The following is a 23578-nucleotide window of genomic DNA, read 5'->3' as shown; positions in this document are numbered from 1 at the left end:
CCAGTTGAAAAATATTGATGGCAGCCCTCTGGAATGTAATCTTGCATATGCTCTACTACCTGTGCGAGCAAAGCAATGTTCTAAGTGTCTATAGCTATGCAGTTGAGCATTGGGCATGGCATTCTTCACGCCGACTCAGTGCCACCTGATGCTCAATGTCTACTGTGTGCTACTGGAAGTTGAGGAGGCCACACAGCAAGTGAGCACTACCTCCATGCCACTTTGAGGAAGTACTTCCACTGATATACTTATGGACTAAACCTTTCCAAAAAGTCAACAGCATACGAAAGCATGGGCAAGTCGGATATTGTGCAGCTGATGAGATAACTGTTGTCAATCGTTTGTGGGTATCCACACGTACAACACAAGAGCCAAAGCATTGAAAGTATTTTGTCCGCTATCCTTGATCCTAATTTTAAGGTGGAAGTTGCTACTTACCAGCCTGTGGAGAGTAGAATGCACATTGAGAAAGAGGTCACAGTTGAAATGTGCAAGAATGTACTCAAGAGGTGTTGGTAAGAACGTTTACTTACAGACGAGACGTTTGAAGGGTAAATAAGGGCTGAGTATCCACAACAGCCATTATGCAGGCAGTCTGGCATCTGGTAGCCCCATTTCATTAAGTGTAACTGTGTCAGGAAAAGGCGAAGTGTATGCAACTCTCACACACACATCCCGGCAGAAGTCACTTCATGAATATGCATTCTTCAATATGTATGGGCCTGGGTGTCCAGCAGCCGGCAGTGCCAGAGCTGCACAGGTGGCAGGCGCATATTTGAGTGACACGTGCCATCTCTGAAAGGATGATGGCCCACGGCAACATTGGTTTTCCAAGGGTCTGTGTGGCCAGCAGCACTTATCAGTGTTATCTTATCATCAATCTCCTAAGCTGCCCCTACCTTGTGTGGAGTTGGAATGTGTGTTCAGTGCTGCTGGAGAAATGGTCTCTGAAAACACGAAAGAGGTATCTGCACCTCCTGTCCAACAACTGTCATTCACCAAAATAATGAGCACCATATCCTACGCGAGTAGGGGAAGGTATCTTCACAAGCACAGCAACAGGGTCCTCAAAGTCAGCAGCGGATCAATTTAGAGCAGGATGCCTGTCCAGGTAGATGGCTGATCAGCCAGGGTAGTGGAGTGGGGATGGAGGCTATGACTACTAACTGAAAACTACTAACTCAATGTTTGACAAAATAAGGCTACTGTGGTGGCAGATATGGTGATTGATGGGGATCTGCTGTGTGCTACAGTGATTGCAGGATGAAACACAGCATGCGAGTCTTAGCTCTGAGTAACTTGGCGAGGCACCTCCATTGAAATACTTGCTTCAAATGAACCTGTCCCTGAAGGCAACACAACATGTAAGCACGGGCAAGTCAGCCATTGTGCAATTGTGCAGCTGAGACAGCTGTTGTCAAGGTTTCATGGTGATCCACCTATAAAACATGTTGTGGTGATGAGTATTATCAATGTGTTGATGCCCCAGACTATGAAGTAACAAGCCTGGTACATTGGCTATATCAATGATCAGACTATAGCACAGGGTTACTTGAGAAGTGTCCCTGCTTGGACATACCTTAGTAACAAGCTAATTGACTGAGCCACTCACACATTTAATTTCTGCTGCAAAAGGAGGCACAGAGACCCAATTGTGCTGCATTCCTGTCGCTAAGAGGGCACACATACCATGTTTGCCGCATTCCCACATGGGTGGGGGCACACATACCGAATTCTAACTGCACTACCACAGCGAAGGGGGCAACATATCTGTTTTTTGCTGCAGCCCCAGAGATAAGGGGGCATCGACCTAGATTTGTTTGCCATTCTGCCACAGATGAGATGACACCCACATCTTATTTTTGCAACTCTCCCATAGGGAAGTGGATGTCCAGCCCATACTTTTTGTTGCACTCCTGCAGGGAAGTGGATGTCCAGCCCATACTTTTTGTTGCACTCCTGCAGGGAAGTGGATGTCCAGCCCATACTTTTTGTTGCACTCCTGCAGGGAAGTGGATGTCCAGCCCATACTTTTTGTTGCACTCCTGCAGGGAAGTGGATGTCCAGCCCATACCTTTTGTTGCACTCCTGCAGGGAAGTGGATGTCCAGCCCATACTTTTTGTTGCACTCCTGCAGGGAAGTGGATGTCCAGCCCATACTTTTTGTTGCACTCCTGCAGGGAAGGGGATGTCCAGCCCATACCTTTTGTTGCACTCCTGCAGGGAAGGGGGCTTTCAAACATAATTTTTGCAGCACTCCAACAGGATCAAAGGCACACATAGAATTAGTGACACACTTCAACAGGAATGGGGTGGGCACACATACCTTTCACTGCACTCCCACTAAAAGGGGCACACACACTTAATGTTTGCTATACTCCCAAAGGAAAGGTAGACCATACACCTATTTTTAAGACACTCCTGCAGGGAAGGAGCTGCACAAACCTATGTTTTGATGTAATCCCAGATAGATGGGATTACATCAAAATATATGTTATGTTATGTTATTTTGCATTTATATAGCGCCTTATATACCCATTGGTATGGTCTGAAGGCGCTGGTAGGTAGAACGCCCTTGGGAACCGAAGTTCAGGTCAGTAGAGATAGTAGAGGGAGTCCAAAAGTGCGTGTGCGCACCAGGTATGTGTGCAGCTGGTGCACCTATGCTAATTGTTGCTTCCCTCCCATGGGGTCACGGCAACCCACACTTTATTTTTTAGCTTTAGTGTGATATTGTTTAAATTAAACCTTACACAAATTGACACATCATACAGACATACATTATAAAACATGCCAAAAAATGTACTCATTTCATTTCTCAGATTAATTTCCGACAAAAAAAAGAAACGGCATATAGCCTTAATTAACAAAACGTGCATTGAAAAACATGCTAAAGCTTAGTTCATTTCATTTAACACATTAATGTCCTTTAAAAAACGACATAAGGCAATAATCAACTAAACATTCTCACCCCACATAAGCCTTAACCAAAGCAGATTTTTTGAAATTTCCACTCCAAAACATTCACTGAATGTATTTACTATCCCAATCCTGGAGCTAGTTAAGCCGTGACAATCCATAACCCAATGTCGTAAAGTCTCTGCCTGGCCCTTGGACCTGCAGAAACGACATTCTGAGCTTGTGGTTAGATCAGTGGATTTCCAATGCCTTGTCCTCTCACCTGTATGCAGTTGATTAAGCTTAAAGTGCATATATATATATATATATATTGCGCAACTTGCTGCAAGGGAAGCGGACCAGGTAGATCAAAATTTGATCTCTTTTATGGGGGAATTTCGCATATTCTGTATAAGTGGAGTAAGTGTTCAGACCTTCTAAAGTAATCATTCAATCATACCTAAATAGCTTTAGTTTTACCTTACGGGCAGAAAAAACAAGATGATCCTCTGTTACACGCAAGTTTGCTAGAATGTTCTGCATCCTAAGTTTAAAGCACACAAATGAGGATACGATGAATCATTCAAAATTTGCTGGAGATCAATGTACGAGGAATTGCCTGGAGGTTGGAGCATTTTGGAACCATTAAGCCACTGTCTCCAAACATACCATGCCTTTAAAGACACCAACCCCAGTTTGTGACGAATTATAGAATTGAGTAACAATGATGCTGGACCTAGCACCTTTTTCCAAAAATAGCCCTGTAGGACATTAAGGTAATCACCTAGATCCAACTCATACAATAATACTGGCTCCACTTCCCCAAATAAAACTTCAGTGCTGGTAACATGGAAAATGTAGACATTTTGGACATCAGGTGTGTCGTCCTAGCAATGTAAGGTAGAGTTTTTTGATTAAGCTATGCCCTCCACAGGTGCTGTTGGTAAGATTGCAACCTAGGTATCTAATGGTAGGAGCCCACTCCACTATTTCTCCACCAATAGACCACCACATCATTTTAGGTTTGGCCGCGTTAGCAAATATGACTACTTTTGATTTAGACCCATTAGCAAGTAAGTTATTAGCCACAGCGTAGTGATGGAACAACTTCAGCTTATGCTGGAGGAACATGGGGGTCAGATAAAAAAGAATTAGGTAATCCGTGAAAGCAAGCCATTGAACCTTCAGGTGTCCAAGACTAACCGGGATCATATTATTTGCCCTCCACAAATTCTCCATATCACTCAGGTAGATGTTAAAGAGTGTGGGAGCTAAGGTCCTTGTCTCAGACAGAGCTGTGAGGAAATGGATCTTGTCATTGAACCATCCCTGGTGACTCTGATCTTAAGAGACAATTTCAAATGGAATAAAGATATTAATTATACCAATTTTGTGTAACCGTGAACTAGAGCATCTTAGTCCATAAGATGGAATGTACCACACAATCAAAAGCACAAGGCATGTCCAATGAGGCCATATAGATAGGTGTCCCCCCTTTTTCCTACAGTTATGCAAAAGATGAACTAAGATGGTACCATTCAGGGGGGCCCCATATTCTGTCGAAACCCGACCTGAAATTTAGACAGAATTTAATGCTGTCTCATTGCCTGATTAAAATCTCTCAGGATAAGGATAGAGAGCACCTTACGAATGGCATCTATAAGCGCGATAGGCCGATAGTTGGCCGGGATATCTCTAGCCCCTTTTTTATAGATCAGTATCACTATCGACTGGGTCCAAGAAAGTGGAATCCTGTGGGTCATTAAAATATAATCAAAACAAGGTTTGATTAACTCCACCCAAAGAAAGGGGGCCTGCTTCAAAATAAACAGTGGAACAACATCAGGGCAGGGGGCCCTAGATGGTTTACGTTTGCTAATGGCCCACAATCGGTCTTCCAATATCCACAGGCATAAATCCGGCTCAATGGGCCCATCTGAGGGGTCATCCAATCATCCAATATGCAAAAGTCACCAGGAAGATGATATTTTGAATAGATGAACTTTCAGGCTGTGGGATTGGAGAGTCCAAATGTATTGGTGGGCCACCCGCCCCTTGGTTGATGTAAGCCCAGACGCTTCAAGAATTTTTCTCCAAGAGAAATTTCAAAGCTGACTGATTATCTTTCAAGTGAACCTCATGTTTAATTGCAATTATGAAGTTCTTGTGGCATTGACAGATCTTTGATTTGGCAATTTCATAGGTGCTAGGAATTAACCCCTTAATTTTCAATTGTTTGATACTCAGTCGTTTAGCCTTCTTTGGGGAAGAAATTCTCGAGTCAAACTGGTGAGTTGGCGCCAATAAATGTGTACCTTCCATCAAACCTATCAGATGTCTGATACCGGTCTTTATGACAGAATATAGATCCACTGCGGTATCACAAGTCAAACCCCTATCCTCCACTACAGAACTCAGAAGCTGAATAAATTGTCTGGACAGTTTTTGATTCCATCTTACTGAAAGACCAACCGTGTCTGGGGACAGCCAAGCAGAACTCGGAATCACTTTGAGCACAGAGTGAGTACAATTATAGTCAAAATATATCATCAGGTGGTCTCCTATGAAGGTATCCTAGATAAGGAGGGGCTCAACTTTGGAGATGAGATTCCGTGAAATAAAAACATTATCGATCCAAGAGGATGTTGAACCCCTGTGCCAGGTAAAGGGATAATTTCCCATTAGTGATGCAACCTCCACTATGTTGAGATCCCAACTGCCCAGGTAAGAATCCCAGAAAGCACCCTTAAAGGCACTAATCTGGGAGGGTTGGGGAATAGCACCCATTGAATTCAGTCTAGCACCTTCTGCACAATTCGAGTTAAAATCACCACCTATAATCATTGCATGTTCACGACCCCTAGCTAACCAACCATCAAAAATATGAGTCAAGGACTGTTGAAACTCCAGCATATTTTGTCTAGCTGGGTTCCAATACATATTCACCAGTAATAGTTGGCTCCCATCAAAATTTGCAGTAATCATTACTGCCAGTACCCTCTCTAATGATTAAAACTAATCGGCCTGTTGGCTCAAAGTACTGTCTATGGCAATAGCCAACCTGCCACCCGGACGGCCGTTGACATTTCGGGTAGCTGGTAGAGTGAAGGTGGTGAAACCTCTAACATCAAAATGTGAGGTTTTCATTGTTTCATGCAGGACATTTTATTTCACCCCATTCATAATCTCCTTAATGTCAAGCAACTTCGTAACGTTATTAAACCCACAAGCATTCCATGACATAATCCTGATTGTAGTAGTATGAATTGGTGGGCTAGGGTTGATTTAGTCCCTATCTTAACCCAGAAAAGGACTTGAGTGCTGCCTCAATCCAATACCAGTCTTGGCCTCCTTTTATAATATCCTATAGTTCAACAATAGATGATGAAGAAATAATAGAATCAGCTGCCTTACAATGGCCAGGGGCCTCCGCCACCGGGCCTTGTTGAGTAGAGTGCGACAGAACATCTTAGCCCATATCATATAAGAAATAATTGAGGAGTGGAAATGTGAGACCATTCTATTATTGGGAATGATAGAGAGAAATAAAGTCGATATCTTCAGACTGAACTGATCTAAGAGTTGGTATCTGCTTAAAGACCCCAACAGTTTTGTTCTATTAAGTCAATTTACGCCCTCATTTTGGGTAGTGCATTCCCACCCCACAATTTTTGAAGTATAACGTTCCTTGGGTGTGTCAATAGGGTCTCTCACTGAAAACGCCTCGCTGCCCTTTGAGGTGGAATCAGTAATTGTTGAGAGACCAGGCCGGGATGCTGGAAAAATTACAATTACCACTTCTTGCCCACTACCCATAGACGTAAATTCTTCTGGGAACACCCTCTGGATTGATGGTTGCCAAAATTATGTTTTTGTGTGTTGAACTTTCCTACGACTAAGCACACTCCGAGTAGGTCACAGTGAATTAAGGGTGGACTGAGCAACAGCTGTAGAGTTGGACTCCTGAAGCGTCCCACCTTGAACCCCATTGTGGTTGTTCATGGTATCCTTAAATGCTTCTTTGTGTGGGCAAGTACACATTACCAAATTAGAAGTGATCCCAGGATCAACCTCATTCGGAATCAGTGCGGATATAGCTGGGGGTTCACTCAAGCAAACATTCAACTGGTTCTCTTACACCTCACCAGCACCGACTGTAGTATATACGTTCAAATCAATAATCACATCTGTAGTGGGGAGTTGCCGTAGGTGATTCCGCAAGGAGTTTCGATGGTTGAGCTTGGTAGCCAGTTGATTTTTAGTTTTTTTTTTGTTCTTCTCCCATTGGACTTCTTTTTGCGTTTGTTATTAATAATGGGAGGTGGAGAGTAACTCACCATCACCTGTTCATTGGCACAATTACTAGCTGGAGGGTTTAGAGCATGGGTGCACAACATACAGCCCGTGGGCCAGTTGCGTCCCGCCATGCTGTTTTTTCCGGCCCGCGAGGCACAAAGACTTTCCTAATGGAGGGCGGCCCGCAAGCAGCATCGGCCGCCGTCCATTAGGAAAGTCTTTGTTGTCTTCCGGGCCGGACAAAACACTGGCTGTCATTGGCTCAGCACACACGCACCACATCGCTCCTATGAGCCACGTAGTGCGTGTGTGCTGCACCAATGGAGGGCCAGCACTACGGCTGGCGTGGCCAGTAAGGCTTGATGCCGGAAGGCATTTCAGCCTTGCTTGCCACGCCAGCCGTAGTACGATTCCACTTACCTCACCAGCGTTCCAGCTTACCTGCCTTCCAGCACGTCCGGTAAGTAGTCTGTTTGTTTGTGTTTGTGTGTCGGGTCTGTTCTGCTGTATGTTTGTGTTGTGTATGTTGAGATTGGGAGGTGAGGGGGGTTTCGGATGTGTATGAATGTTTGTTTTTGAGTGTTTGTGTTGTGTATGTTGAGATGGGGGGGCGTGTCGGATGTGTTGGAATGTTTGTTTTTGAGTGTTTGTGTTGTGTATGTTGAGATGGGGTGTGGGGTGTTGGATGTGTATGAATGTTTGTTTTTGACTGTTTGTGTTGTGTAGGTTGAGATGGGGTGGGGGTGGCGTGTCGGATGTGTATGAATGTTTGTTTTTGAGTGTTTGTGTTGTGTATGTTGAGATGGGGCTGGGGGGACGTGTCAGATGTGCATGAATATTTGTTTTTGAGTGTTTGTGTTGTGTATTTTGAGATGCATGTATGGGTGCATGCTTCAGAGTTTGAGTGCTGAGTTGGGGGTTTGGGTCTGTATGGGTGCATGCTTGAGAGTGTGTGTGCTGAGTTGGGGTGTGGGGGGTTCAGGTCTGTATGGGTGTATGGTGTATGCTTGAGAGTGTGTGCTGAGTTGGGGGTGTGGGGGGTTCGGGTCTGTATGGGTGTATGTTTGAGAGTGTGTGTGATGAGTTGGGGGTGGGGGGTTCAGGTCTGTATGGGTGCATGTTTGAGAGTGTGCTGATTTGGGTGGTGGGGGGTTCAGGTCTGTATGGGTGCATGCTTGAGAGTGTGTGTGCTGAGTTGGGGGGTGGGGGGTTCGGGTCTGTATGGGTGCATGCTTGAGAATGTGTGTGCTGCGTTGGGGGGTGGGATGTTCGGGTCTGTATGGGTGCATGCTTGAGAGTGTGTGTGCTGAGTTGGGGGGTGGGGGGTTCGGGTCTGTATGGGTGTATGCTTGAGAATGTGTGTGGTGAGTTGGGGGGTGGGGGGGTTCGGGTCTGTATGGGTGCATGCTTGAGAGTGTGTTTGGGGCATAGTGTTTGGTTGGGGGTGAGGGGAGCCATGGGGCATAGTGTTTAGTTGGGGGTGAGGGGGCCATGGGGCATAGTGTTTGGTTGGGGGTGGGAGCCATGGGGCATAGTGTTTGGTTGGGGGTGAGGGGGCCATGGGGCATAGTGTTTGGTTTGGGGTGAGGGACAGGGGGCATAGGGTTTGCTTGAGGCGTGGGGGCCATGGGGCAAAGGGTTTGGTTGGGGGTGGGAGCCATGGGGCATAGTGTTTGGTTGGGGGTGAGGGGGCCATGGGGCATAGTGTTTGGTTGGGGGTGAGGGACAGGGGGCATAGTGTTTGGTTGGGGGTGGGAGCCATGGGGCATAGTGTTTGGTTGGGGGTGAGGGGGCCATGGGGCATAGTGTTTGTTTGGGGGTGAGGGGGCCATGGGGCATAGTGTTTGGTTGGGGTGGGAGCCATGGGTCATAGTGTTGCATTCCAAGAGTGAACTCAATAATAAAGCTAAAACAGGCACAGTTAGGAGATGTACATCCTTTGCTTTTTTGAAGAAACCTGACTCAACGAAGGCCATACTCCTCTTGGGCAACCCAAACAGCAAACTATAGCAGTCCAAAATAACGGAATGTCCAATCAAGGGTCAATAAAATATATATAATTTAATTAAACAGACGATATACAATAACTAAATCGAAATAAATGATAATAATGGAAAATGTATAGTACAAAATGTAAGTTTGAAATGCAATAAAAATCGTTACCCCTCAAAAACATATTCTTTTTCCATGTGTTTAATACAAATTGGGGGTTGAAAAAGCCTCCTGACATGTCCCGCCTACCACCCCGCCCACCTTTACTTTTCGGCCCATTATAGCCCTCATGTAAGGTACTTTCGGCCCTCTGTCAAAATCAGTTGTGCATCCCTGGTTTAGAGAGTCAATAAGAAGTGGTGAGGTGCTCAATCTGGGGACGCAGTCAAGCAGTTGAGTTGGAGAGTTAGAAGTTTGGGAAGCCACCAGACCCTGCATCCTTATATCATCCCCTTCATTGGGTATTTCCATGTTTTCTGGGGATTGAAAATTGAATATTATGTCATTAGGAACCAATGGTATTCCTGGATCCAAGTTAGAAAGAGCTTCTAGTCCCGAAATGTAGCTCTCCAGAAGAGACAGTTTCGTCGAGTTGTTTGTCACAATGTCTTTCATATTATCATACAATAAAGATATTATCAAGAGGGATTCTAAAACCAAATGGAGGGTGGAAATGGATTACGGACCCAGGGCATCCACCCTTGGAAACATTTCAGATTGCCTTCTTAGCTGAATGTTTTTTTAAGTGAAGAAATCATTGTTAAATGTATTTTGTGGTTTAACAAAGTCGTCACTCGGTCTCATAACCGGCCTGGTAGAAGTGCTGGATAGATCTCCATTGACGTCGCTAGAAGAAGCTGGACGTTCTTAATTAAATTGTGACAGCTCCATCTCTTTGCATAATCTAAGAAAGAAACATCTAGTATGACTGAGTTATCCAAGGGTGAGGAGGTGTTCTTTTGATGAAGTGAATGGCCCTCCACTCCACTGATCAGTACCCCAGCCGGCTCACCCTCCTGGCGGATGAAAGAGGGGGGTATCGCTGTCCCTCGTTTCTCCTCCGCTCTTATCACCTGAGCGTATGAGATGCGGAGAATCCCCTATTGTATCTGACAGGGCAGTCTAGTTCAAAGTAAGATCTGCAGTAAATTCTGTCGCGGTATCAATGGTCGAAAGTGGAATCTGAATTGGATTATTAGCCAGATCATTGAGAGGCTTCAATGTCGGGGTCTTCTGAATTGTAATCGGACCATCAATAATAAATTGGCACTCAGCTCCAAATGTCACATTATGGTTGTGCGCAACATCAGTGCCCCTGTTTTTACTGCGCAGGGCGGTCGCCATAAGTCCGAACAACAAAGCACAATGATACTAAGCTATCAGTGAGTGAAATAGCATCCGCTGTGTGCAGACTGTGCATCTCCTCGTGGACTCACACACACTAGTTGCAGAAATGCAAGAGTCTGACCTCGGTGTCAATTAGAGTGGGCAAATATTAGCGGGAGCCCGAAGCAGCCATTATCCACAAGGCAAAAATAAAATGAATTGTCTTCCTACCACCAAGTCGTAGGTGGATGTGGACCCTCTCATCCTCCACCAAACACAAAACACATTGCAGCACACCACTGCGCTCTGCGGTGTTCCAAGTTTAAGTAGGTATGGTGCCTCCTCTTCCTTGTTGTAACAGACGGAGGAGACAGGCTGCTGGTTATCCCTCACGAAACACACTGCAGCACCCCACATTCTGTGATACACTCAGGCAAAGAGGAGGATGCGGACACCTAATTATTTCTTCACTACAGTAGAGATGGTGCACAACCACCTAATTTGTACCATGCTCAAACAGGAAAGGGTGTGTGTGTGCGCACACACACACATACATACATTGTTTGTTGCACTCCCACAGGGAAGAGGATGCTCACAGATATACAAAATGGGCATCGCTCTCATGAGACACAAGCTTGAATGGTGGAGAGAGATGCTTCTTACTGAACCTAATATCAAGTCTGGAATGAGTGCCTTCAAGAGGTGGGACTTATTGCAATCTATCATTACCAAAGCACAGCAATGCAGTATGTTGTTGGAGGATACAGTCACAGCTCCTGTCCCCGATGCTTTTATTTTAAACCAAAATCCTAAACAATATCATTTTGAAAGTCACAGAAATCCTATGGACTCCAACTCCCATAAAGCCTCAAGTAGTGAGACGAGGAAAAAGGAGTTAATATGGATTGAAGAAAACACCAAGTTAAACATGCAGAATAGTTGTTGGAATAAAGCCTGAGTGTGTAGGACCTTTAAAATTGTGCCCGCATTGAGAGAGGCAGACCGGGAGAAGAAGGAAGCAGAACCGAGGGAGAAGGCAGCAGCATGGGAGCCAACCGTGCTGGATAAGGCAGGCCCTTGCAGACTGCTGCTCGCAAGCATCACCTACCATTGTGGCGCACGGCCAGATGAGATACAGCAGGCACTGTGGAAGAACCGCTGGAAAGCCGGCAGCAGAGCTACTGGGGATGCAGTCATGCGGAGAAGCAGCAGTCTTACCTGCTGGTGAATGCGGAGCTGGCAGGAGAGCTGGGAGAAGGTCTGCAGAGCGGCAAACGCTATCCCAGAGTGAAGGCTTCACCGCAAATACAAGCCACAGGTCGGGAATGTTACCAGACACCAGTGAGACTGCCCAGAGATGTTGGGGACCCCGGGGCATAACCACAGGCATGTGAGCAATTAAGAACTTGTTTTGAATACCAACCAAGTAGGATAAAGAGACACCTCCCCCCTGCACTTTCTCCTTTTCCCCTTACCTCTGCACTTGCCCTATCTGAATGACACCTGGCCTAGTAGGATCGTTTGTCTGTCTTCCCCTTGTTTCCCTCCCTCCCTGCCTCGTCGCGCCTTGAAACACTTGTGTATAGGCGCGTTACAAATACCATATCATATCATATCATACAATGTGCACAAATCCTCATGTAAGAGATGCCAATATGGGGAAAGTTGGAGCAAGTGCTACTACAAGCAAATTCATGTTAATGAAGAAGTTAAAAGACAGAGCTTGAACAAGTCTCCATATATGAGATATCAATGTGGGGAAAATTGGAACAAGTAGTACCTCAAGCCAATGAATTATAGACAGTGAAGGAATACAACTGTGCTGTACTAACAGACAGTGAACTTGGAAAGGAAGTCCTGGTTCAAGAGGCACATCAGGCAGTGAGCATTTTGGCCGAAGATACCTGGTAGAAGAGTATACCAGGGGATCTTCAAAACCCCAGAAGGGGATTCCTGGCAGTGGAGTACACCACACAATCCATTCAAAATACAGGGAAGAATAGAATAAAATATTGTGAAAAGATACCTGGCAGGAGAGTATATAAGGGAATCTAAGGAACTTATAAATGGCAAGTAACATATCATAACATAACAAGAACAGAAACATGTCGGGTGTTTTTACATAGAAGACACTTTTAGAGTGCCTAATTCTTAGTCTTTGTCGATCGTGGCTGGTATTTGTTATATGTTGTTTTATATTGTTCAAATTGTATTGTGCACATTGTGTTGTAATAGGGCCAATGTTTTATCTTTTATTATGAATTTATTGTGATTTGAATAAATTAAATCAATTTGAATATTTAGAATTTGAGTAACATGTCCATTATTTCAGGACAATTAGTACTGCGAGGATTTCCACCACAAACTCTGCCTATGATTAAATTGTTTTGAGTCTCGGATGTCTATCTTTTTCTTTACTTACATATATCTTGGTCGACCTCTGACCATAGAGGTAGTCAGATCTGGTGACAGGTTCCTTGCTGAGGGTCATTTATAGGACCTGTTGTAAATATGTAAATTCAAAGGTAACAGTTCGCTGATGTTCTCTTTATACACAATATAATTTATACACAAAACAACTTGGTTCTTTGTCTTTATCTTGTTAGAATACCTGGTATACTCTACTGCCAGGTTTTCACTCATCTTCTCTTTGGTTTCACATAGCCTTTTGCTAGTCCTGATTTATCCCTTTCAGGACCCCTTTAGGTGCTGTATTTCTTATACACTGTTCAGTTTGTCCTTGCCTGGTGTGCTTCCCTATCAGGACTTTCTCACAGGAACACTCTTGCAATTGCCTGGTATATTCTCATGCCAGGGCTTTCTTACATGAACACTCTTGCAATTGCCTGGTATACTCTCCTGCCAGGACTTCCTTAGATGAACACACTTTCAATTGCCTGGTATACTTTCCACTCTCGCCGCGGCTTACCGAGAGAGTGTGTGTATTTCGCCACTTCCAGGATTTGACTGCTGAACCTTATCTTCCTTCATGGAAAGTACCGGCCCTATATTAGGTAAGAGACGTTGCATGGGGGTTTGGAAGTTGGTTCCTTATAGGGAGTTAGATGGACAGAGACTAACTCTGTCCCAGTGTCAGTTTTTACTTGCAGGTCTAGAAGAGACCCCTGACTTGGATCACCGTATTGGAGGAGGAGGAGGTCACTCCTCGTTTCACTTAGTGTGGCCACTTCTGGTGTGGATTGCTAACATCATTAGGAGAAAGGTAAGGGGCAGAAGTTGAGTATTCTATATGGGAAGATCTAACAATCCTTAGATTCTATAAATCTATAGAGGGTTAGATTCTATAAATCTATAGAGGGTTGGAATTTACTGAGACCTTTCTTTTAGGAAATAGATGGCCTATCTGGAGTTTGAGCAGCTTACATGTTGAAGACCCCACCGTTAAAGAGTCGTGTTAAGGAGAAGAATAGCATTTACATCTCAGGGTGAGCTGTTTTTCTATATGGGGAGTGTGTCCTTGTGGGTATGAGAAACCCTTTTAGAGGAAGGGGCACGGTTATAGATTTCTACTGACTAATGTTAGTCTTGTTGTAATTGGCTTTAGGTACTCTGAGTGACTCTTCCTATCTGCTAAACAAGTGAAGAGCAAGAATGTGTTTTGCTGTCGAGGTTGAGACACGTATTTCTTCTAACTACTGGTTCAGGTATATTAGTTACTGTATACCTTTCCACCCTATTGGTGATTAGGGATTGGCTAGGTCGATCAATTAGACCTACAATGCCCATGGAGTAATATGTTCTTGTTTTGTACCCTTAGATATAGGAATCTGTTGTGTGAATGAGAGAGATCTACCTGAGGCACAGGACTACTTCTGCCCCTGAAGAATGTCCAGTTACCTGTAATGCATAGGACAGAAACTTATATAAGTTGGGCTTGTTCAACACAATGGGGAATAAGAAGAATTAAGTTGCCATTGTTGTTTTTGTAATCAAGTATTTGGTGACTTTTGATGTTGTGAGGTAGAATAATTTTATCATGTATATTCCTATGTGATGTGTATATGTTTTTTAATGTTTGTATTACTTGTGCTTGAAATGATATTTTTTGGTAACACTGTTTGTTAATGAGTACACAGAACACTGAATGCAGCCCATATTTGCTCAGTGGCTGTGTTGAGATGCCGCTATCTGAGGGTACAGCTATTGTTTGACATAGAAAGTCATGTGTGTTCCTTCCTTTGGTTAAAATATATATTACATATCCTCACTTAGTAGGAGGGAATATCACCTGAGTGTGGGGCTACCCCTGAAGGTTGTTATATACCTTCTTGCTGTCAGGCTTTCTCTTCTGCCTCATTAACCAGGATGGCTCCACAGCCATCTCTTCAGCCCCATGGTCTCTCAGTCATCATCAAGCAAAGCAGCTTCTTCCCTCCAGCAGCGCGCTCCAGGCAACTGTTGCTGTGGTGTAAATCTCCCAGCAACAGGCAGGTGCTCACAACAACTAGAGCACCGCCTGTACTCTTTGTCTTTTTTCCGCTCTACATTACTCAGCTCATCTTTATTTATTTATTGTATTTGTTGGTAGCGCCCAGACCCGGAGGTATCACAGTGCTAAGTATGCTTATGGCTATGGCATCTTTCTCATCCCAGTATGCTTGTGGCTATGGCAATTGTAGTCCATTCTTGATGTTTTACATGTAACGTCTTGGTAAGTGTTCTTTAATAGCAAGTCAGTTCTAGATGACTTGTAGGTAGAGTCTGAGAAGATGTATTCACAAGTCTTAGAGGGTAAATCAGACTTTGATGGCTTACATACAGATCTTATTGGAGGGTCTTCGGCATCCTTCCTTGGTGTGTGAGAGGAGGTGCAACAATATGCCATTAAGGCATTGGGTATGGATGGGGTATCTTTAAGGGAGGAAGGAGAATACCATCCCTTGTCCGATGGTGCCCTGCTACTCCACGGAGGTTGTCTCTTCCCATGTGACGCTCCCTCATATAGCTTCCCACAGGGTCAGGATTAAGTAGCGGCTGCCAAACCCATGACATATAGGGAGAGATCACTGCCGGGAAAGGAGTGATGACACCATCAGATTCTTCAAATGATGTAGTTGGAGAGGGATTCTAAAGTGTTGTACTGTTGTGCCCCAGTAAGTGTTGCATATGGCCTCAAGAACACATCAACTCCCAAAGTCATTCCAAGGGTTTTTATTTTGATTTGTAGTAGAGGGGCTCAAATAAACATCCCTCTCTATCTAACCTTGGATTGGGCAGTTCCTCTCTAGCCCAGGTCCTCTTCAACACCAGGCTGGTCACTAGAGATTGGCAATCCCTACTATTTCAAAACTGCCTAGCTCAAGGTGATGGTCTAAAGGCAAAGTCCTTGTCTGTCTAAACTCCCTCAGGGAAAAATCGACGGTTCCCTACTCAAAAGATCCCCAACATGATGTAATTCAGAGTTTGTGCCTTCAGAGAGCACAAGCCTAACTTGATCTTCTCCTTCTGTGCTCGATGTTCCTCTCCCTATATCTCTTGCTGTGACTCTCTCTTTCCTCCTACTTCACCCATCATCTCTCTTCTCTTCCCCTAACACTTCCTCTGCCATCCCCTCTGATGATCCTCTCTCTACTCTTTACTTCCACCCTCCGATCTTTCTCCTTATTACTCTCTCTTCCCCTCCACACTACTAATTCCCCCAGTCTACACTCACACTGCTACCATTCCTGCTACGCATTCTCCATCTATCACTCCCCCTTTCACACTTTCATTCACCTTCTCACTCACTCTCTGCTACCCACTACCCCTCACAAAGATATACAGACAGGGGCAGAGCCAGAGGGCAGAAGGGGGTTGGTCGCCTCCCCTGGGTCCTCTCTGTTTCCCGGGTGTGCCCCTGATGCCATCGGCAGGGGTGGTGCTCAGCCAGCACTGGCACTGACTGAGCACCAACCCTGATAAAAAAAAAACCTGTGAGTGGCACACCGACGAGGGCAGCCCCGCCACTCACTGTAGGTCTTTTTAGGAGTATGCTGGTGCAGTGTTAACATGCTGGTAATTCCTCTTGCTGGCATGTTACCGCACCAGCATACTCCGCGTTTGCGGGTGTGGGGCCTGGTTTACCTCCAGCCAAGAGCTAGAGATAAGTCAGGCACCCCACCAGCAAAAAACAGCTGGTTTTACCAGCACCATTATTACCAGGGCCGGTAATACCGGCAATCCCCCATGGAATCCTATAGGACTCTAGGGAATGGGGATTAACTTACCCTTACTAGTACTTGGAATCGGCTGATAATTCCGGCAGACCAAGTGCTGGTAACAGTAATTCCATTTGCTGGTATCCTGCTGGACTTACTGGCGGGATACAACCAAACATATAATGAGCCCCAGTGTCTTTTTTAAAAATATATTTCATCAGGGCTGGCAGTTAGAGCGCCAGCCCTGACACCTAGCCCTGATGATATTAAAGACAAACATTTTGCATATATATATATATATATACATACATATATATATATATATATATGAATGTAATCATAATATTTATATATCTGAATTGAATGCATTGTGTGCATGCTTGTGTGCATAGATAACTAATTGAGTGAGTCCAGCTGTGCATGTATGTATGTTTGTGTATTTTGGATCAGAGTGTGTGTGTATATATGCGTGTGCATGTATTTGTATCATATCTGCAAGGGATTTATAGTGATCAATCATACAATTCATATTTTTAGTCTCTGTAAATCCCTTGCAGAGACTACTGGCATATATAGGTTGTGGCAGCAGCTTCATACATTTGATTTACTGTGACCATTACTGTTTGCAACAACCTATCTATGCCAGTAATGGTCACTGTAAATCACATGCATCAAGCTAGTACCACAGCCTTTGTGGTCAGTATGCCAGTAGTGGTCACCTTAAATCAGATGCATGAAGCACTTCGGCCTTCATGCATTTTAATTTAAAGTGATCATTACTGGCATAGAAATGTTGCGGAACCAGCTTAGTGCATGTAATTTGAAGTGACAATTACTGGCATAGATAGGCTCTCCTATCTATGCCAGTAATGGTCGCTTTAAGTCATATGCATGAGACACTTCGGCCTTCATACATATGATTTAAAAGGACCATTAGTGTCATAGATAGGATTTCCCATTGATGTCAGTATTGTTCACTTTAAATCATATGCATGAAGTGCTGCACCCTTCATAACTGTGATTTAAAGTGTGATTAGTGGCATACCTAGGTTGTGGCCAGAGGCGGCTCCTTCGTAATGGGAATGCAGGGGCTGACCCACCAGAATGCTCATCCTCACCCATAATGAAGGATCCGCGCCAGCCCAGGAACGCTCCCTCAGCTGCTTGTTGCGTAATGTATAATGCGCCTTTTTAACCCAATATTATATCCCCCTGAAACCCTGTGGTGGTACAGGCTCCCTTGCTATGCTCGGTCGCTCTGGCATATTTGTGGAAAATATTTACACCCCTCCAAATAAAAAAAAAACAGCTGTCTCTGGTTGTTGCACCAGCTACATGCATATGCTTTAAAGTGGCCATTAATGGCATAGGTAGGTTGCCGTTTCCATGCCAATAATGGACACTTTAAATCTTATGCATGAAGCACTTCAGCCTTCATTCATGTGATTTAAAGTGACCATTACTGGCATAGACTATGCCAGTAATGGTCGCTTAAATCACATGCATGAAGCTCCTGCCATAACCTATCTACGCCAGTGATTGTCACTTTAAATCATATACATGAAGCGCTTCAGGCATGTGATTTAAAATGACAATTACTCCCATAGATAGGTTATCGATGCAGCCTCATGAAAATAATATCAAGTCCCCCATGGCATTGCTTTTTTTTTTTTTGAACCAACTGTCAATTTTATTGCTTTTTAACTCTTTTCTCAAAAATGTGCTGCAAAATGCATTATTTCAGCAAATTATTTTAAAACAATTACCCCACTTAATGATTCTATTCTCGCTCGCTACGCTCAGTTAATCACGCTAATGTGAGGAAATATTTAGGCCCCTCCACTCAAAATATTCACCAGGCATGACTGCCTATGAATCATGAAATATACTGGGTATTTTGGGGGTTTCTGTAGAGAAACAATTATAAATTGTATGGCTTTTCATCCCATTATTCTTAAAAATTGTGCTCCAAAATACATAATTTCCGCACATTATTTTTAAAAGATTCTCTCAGCAGAAAACCCACCCGAACCAAACTTAATTGTTATGGACTCCCTCGCTACGCTCGGTTGCTCGCTCTGCTTTGATGAAAGATGTAGGCCTCTTCACTGAAACATTCACCACTGTGAAAAGCCAGAAAAGAGACACGGACACAGACGACTCGTGGTTTTGGTTATACACTTTTATCAAAATGAAAAGGGGTGGAAAAATGCCTCACTGTCCCTAATCTAGGAGGTATTTCCCTGTGTCAACCAAAATGAAGGGTCTGTCCAGTGTCAAGAGGTCCAATGTAAATGTACTTCCTCTTACCAAAATCCTATCCTTAACCTCACACTCTAAAACTAACAAGGTCCAGTGAAAGTGTGTGTTAGTTGCAGGAACCTTTCAGTATTGTAGTTTGAAATTTGTGAACATAACCACTTAACTGCAGGGTACAGATAAAACCTCAATAAATGGTGCTTTATTGCATATTTATTTGGGCATCATTATCAGAATAAATATAGGAGACAGTAGAGGTCCCACGACTGCAAAAGGGATACTTTAACGGAACCGCAAATCTTTAACCAGGTTAATTACTGAAAATTGGGAATTGTCTCTGCTTCTTGAATTGCACACATCTTCAAATCCTACACAAAAGTTAAAACTCCAACACAAAAGTTCCAAACGGTCTTAGTTCACTGCTCCAGGGAATGACTCTCTTCCCACAGGTTTCTCTCCAGAAAATGCAAAGTTCAAAACAAAAGAATAATCAAGTAATTTATAGTTTAAGAGGACAACCCCTTCCTACTTCTGTTGTAATCAACTCCCGGGGAAAATGGCTCCCTTCACCAGGTTTCTCTCCACATTCAAGGTAACTCAAAATCATAAAGACATGGGTCTTCCTTTGGATTCTATCTCAACTGTACAGCAATGTGGGGGTGGGTAACTCAAAATCCCAGAGGGCATGGGTCTTCCTTGGGATTCTCTTTTACAGTTCCTCGTATATACTTGACTTTACCTGGTGTACTCTCCTGCCTCGACTTCCATGCAGCTTGTTCTGCACACTTGACTTTGGTTCACAAATTTGATTTTGCCTGGTATTCTCTCCTGCAAGGAATTTCATGCAATTTCTTTATACAGTGTGTGGTGGGTATTTTTTTAAAAAGTAAATTCAGCTTGCTTTACAAAAGATCTGGTATACTCCCCTGCCAGATCTTAACAGGTTCTCTCATTTTCTCTCGTTTGTTTTCCCCAAGTACGTATTGTGGGTCCCAGACCCCAATTCCACTGTCTAAGGCCTTCATTCTCTTGCCTGACAGAGCTTTGGTGTCCCATGCTTTCCCAGGGCTCAATGGTTAGTTTCCTGTGTTTCTGCGGCTTTCTCGATTCCACGTCGGTTGTTTCTCTGGCTCTCGGGTCTCTCGCGGCCACTGCAAGCACCTCAGACAGGCGTTTGGTCTTAAGGCCACATTCCAGCTCCCTCGTCACTCAGAAAGCACGTCTTGCTTCCTCGTGTCCTGCCACACCGAATCTGCCCTAAGCACTTTGCACACAGGGTTTCCTTCTTGCTCCGTTCTGCCTTTCGGAGATCTGCGATACTGCTTCTACCTCACTCTGCCTTGTGCTGGAGAACTCCATGTTTCCCTTCCTGGCATGGCTTTTAAATGTGCTAGGCCAATTGGATGTCCCAACAAATAGATCACTGGTTTGGTTTTCTTTAGGAGTAGTCATTAGCACTCCTCGCCGCTTCCTTGTCTCAGTTTCTGTCATGTGATTTTCCATGTGACATTGAGGAGGTTGGTGTTGGTTCACTTTAGGAGTAATCATTACTACTCCTTGTCTCGTCCTCCTCCCAATTTCTATCATGCTGTTTTTCATGTGGTATTGAGGAATACTGGCTATAGGCTCAGCAAGTGGTTGAGGGTGTTTGTAACAATATGCCATCAAGGCATGAGGAAGGGAGGGACCATGCCTAAAAGGGAATGGGGGATATGTGACTTCCTCTGACAATGCTTCGTCATCACCCTGAGGGTCGCCTTCCCCTATGTGGTCCTCCCTCAGGGTCAGGATCAGGTAGCAGCTGCTGTCCCCTGGCCACATGAGGAGAAGCTATCTCAGGGAAAAGAGTGATGACATAATCAGATTCATCACATATCCTTTCCCTAATGCTGCTTGTTTCTCTCAGTATCTATTGGGAAATAGGAAAAGAAGTCAACATTCCCCTGATGTCTTCCTTTTCTGTGTTCTACTGTGTAACAAAAGGTCTGCACATCTAATAACCAGCGCATGACTCGCAAATTGGTGTCTTTATGTAAGCTTCTCCATGTTAATGGAGAAAGATCGATGACTAGCCTAAACTTTCTCCGAGTTAAGTAGTATTTTAAATACGAGACTGCCCACTTTATGGGTAGGGCTTCGAGCTAAATTGTGGCATGGTTCTTTTCTCTAGGATATCATTTCCAACGGATGTATAGAATCAGATGTTCCATGCCATTGTGATCTTGGGAAAGAACAGCCCCTAACCCAACCTGCGAGGTGATGATCTGTAAGATAAAGTCTTTTTTTAGAATTGGCCTCCTTTAGCAATGGTTCACTACACAATATTTTCGTGTGTGTATCAAAACAGTTTTGGTCTTGGGCCTCCATTTTATCTTTTGTGATTCTGCATTTTTAAGCTTATCAGTGAGGCGGGAGATGATAGAGGAATATCTGGGAATGAACCATCTATAATATTCAACCAACCCTACGAAGGCTCTCAGATCTTTCTTTGTCTTGGGTACTGGAGTCCTTTGCACAGCTTTCACCTTTTCACTTTGGGGTTCAACAGGTCCATTTCCCACAAAGAAAACAGGGAACTTGACTGTTGACTGTGCCAAATGACATTTCTGGGGATTTGCGGTGAGGCCAGCTTTCCTCAAGGTTCTGTTCACTAAATAGAGATGGTGCATATGTTCTTTCCACGTCCTGCTATGAATAATTATATCATCGAAATAAGCTCCAGAAAAAGAGGAATATGGCTGGAGGACTTGGTTTATTAATCTTCTAAATGGGTCTTGCACCCCGTGAAGCCCAAAAGGATAACACCTTGAAGTGGAAAAGTCCAGTAGGGCTGGAGAAGACTGTTCTATCCTCGTCCTCCGAATTGACAAGTACTTGCCAGTATCCTTTATTCAGATCAAACTTGGAGAGGAAAAACAGCGGCTCCAAACCGATACAATCAGATCATCAATCCTTGACATAAGATAACTGATGAATTGGGATACTGCATTCACCTTTCTAAAATCAATACAAAACCTCAACGATTGATCTGGCTTGCCGACAAGCACTATCAGAGAGGACCAAGGACTCTGGGATGATTCAATAATATCAGAGCCCAGCATCTTCTCCACTTTCTGTATGACTACTCCTTTTCTTGCTTCAGGGATCCGATACAGTTTTCAATGGACAACCTTCCTTGGAGGTGTGCGGATATAGTGGAAAAATCCTTTTAATCTTCCTGGTTCATTTTTAAAGACATCTAAAAACTGTTCCAATAAGTCTTGAAGAGCTTGTTTCTGTGTCTGTGGTATGTGGGAGGGAATCAAAGTATTTTTATCCAATTCCTCTGTTAAGAGGCTAGTCTGTACCACAGATGTATTTCCTACCAGGTCTTTTCTCCATTCTGTAAGGGGTTTTATATGATAGATATGGTTCTTGTTTCACCTATCTGGTTGGGAGACCCAATAATTGTATGGCCCAGTTTGTTCAATCACCTTGTAGGGTTCATGCCATTTAGACAACATCTTATTCTGGGATGTTGCCAGGAAAACGAGTACTTTTTGTCAGATCGAGAATGACCTAAGTAGAGCCTTTTTATCATGAGAGGTCTTTTGGTTTTCTTGGGCTTTAGTCAGGTGAACTTGGACTATTGCTCTTACCATGGACATGCTTTCTTTTAAATTTTGGGCAATTTGTGAGAGTGATAAAAGAACTTCCTCTCCCTCTACCAAAGTCTCACTTAACATGTCAAGGACATCCAGTGGCTCTCTGCCATGCAATAACTCAAATGTTGAAAGCCCTACGCAGGACTGTGGTGTTTGTTGGATGACAAAGAAGGCCCAGAGTATCATAATGTCACAATTGTTCCCATCAGCCTCAAATAATTTCTTAATGACATTCCTAAGGGTTTTGTTGAAATGTTCTACTAAGCTGTCAGTTTGCGGGTGGTAAACAGAGTTTCTAAGTTTTAATGTACAGGATATCTTTTACCTCTGCCATTAACCGACTCATGAAAGTAGACCCCTGATCCATTAGGATCTCTTTCAGGAAACCAACTCATGAAAGAAATATGATTAGGTGTTTCAAGATCTGTTGGGACACATTATTGCGTAAGGGAAAAGCCTTCGGGTACAGGGTTGCATAATCTACAATTACCAATATGTAATGATTCCCCAACTTGGATGGCTTGAGCGGCCCAACTACGTCCATACCTATGTGAGAAAGAGGCACATGAATGATTGCCAAAGTTTGTATCTGGGAGGAAGTCTTTTGACACAGGGCACAGGTAAGTACAAGGTTTTTCATATCAGCATAGATTCCAGGCCAATAGAATCTACTTATTATCTGTCCCTTTAGCTGATCCTAAATGACCAGCTGTTAAATGGGAGTGGACAATCTCCCGTACCATCCTCTTTTGACTTTAAGGTAGCATCATTTGGGTTCTGGGAGTACCATCTGGGTTGAAATCTCCTATGTAAAGCAACCCACGCTTTAGAAAGAAGAAGGGACCTCCTTTAAGTATTCCCTCATCTCCAGACACCACATGTAGGAAAGCTTCTGCTAGCAAGGGGTCATTCCAATGAGCAATGGCTAAATCAGGTATAATTGTGGTTTCTTTGCCAGGAGCATTTGTTTTTTTCTACTCCAGATGCTAGCAGTGGATTCTCATT

The sequence above is a fragment of the Ambystoma mexicanum genome, chromosome 12, assembly GCF_040938575.1.
Source record: "Ambystoma mexicanum isolate Mex_15411 chromosome 12, UKY_AmexF1_1, whole genome shotgun sequence".
In the NCBI taxonomy this organism is placed as follows: Eukaryota; Metazoa; Chordata; class Amphibia; order Caudata; family Ambystomatidae; genus Ambystoma; species Ambystoma mexicanum.
This window is presented reverse-complemented; position numbering follows the sequence as displayed.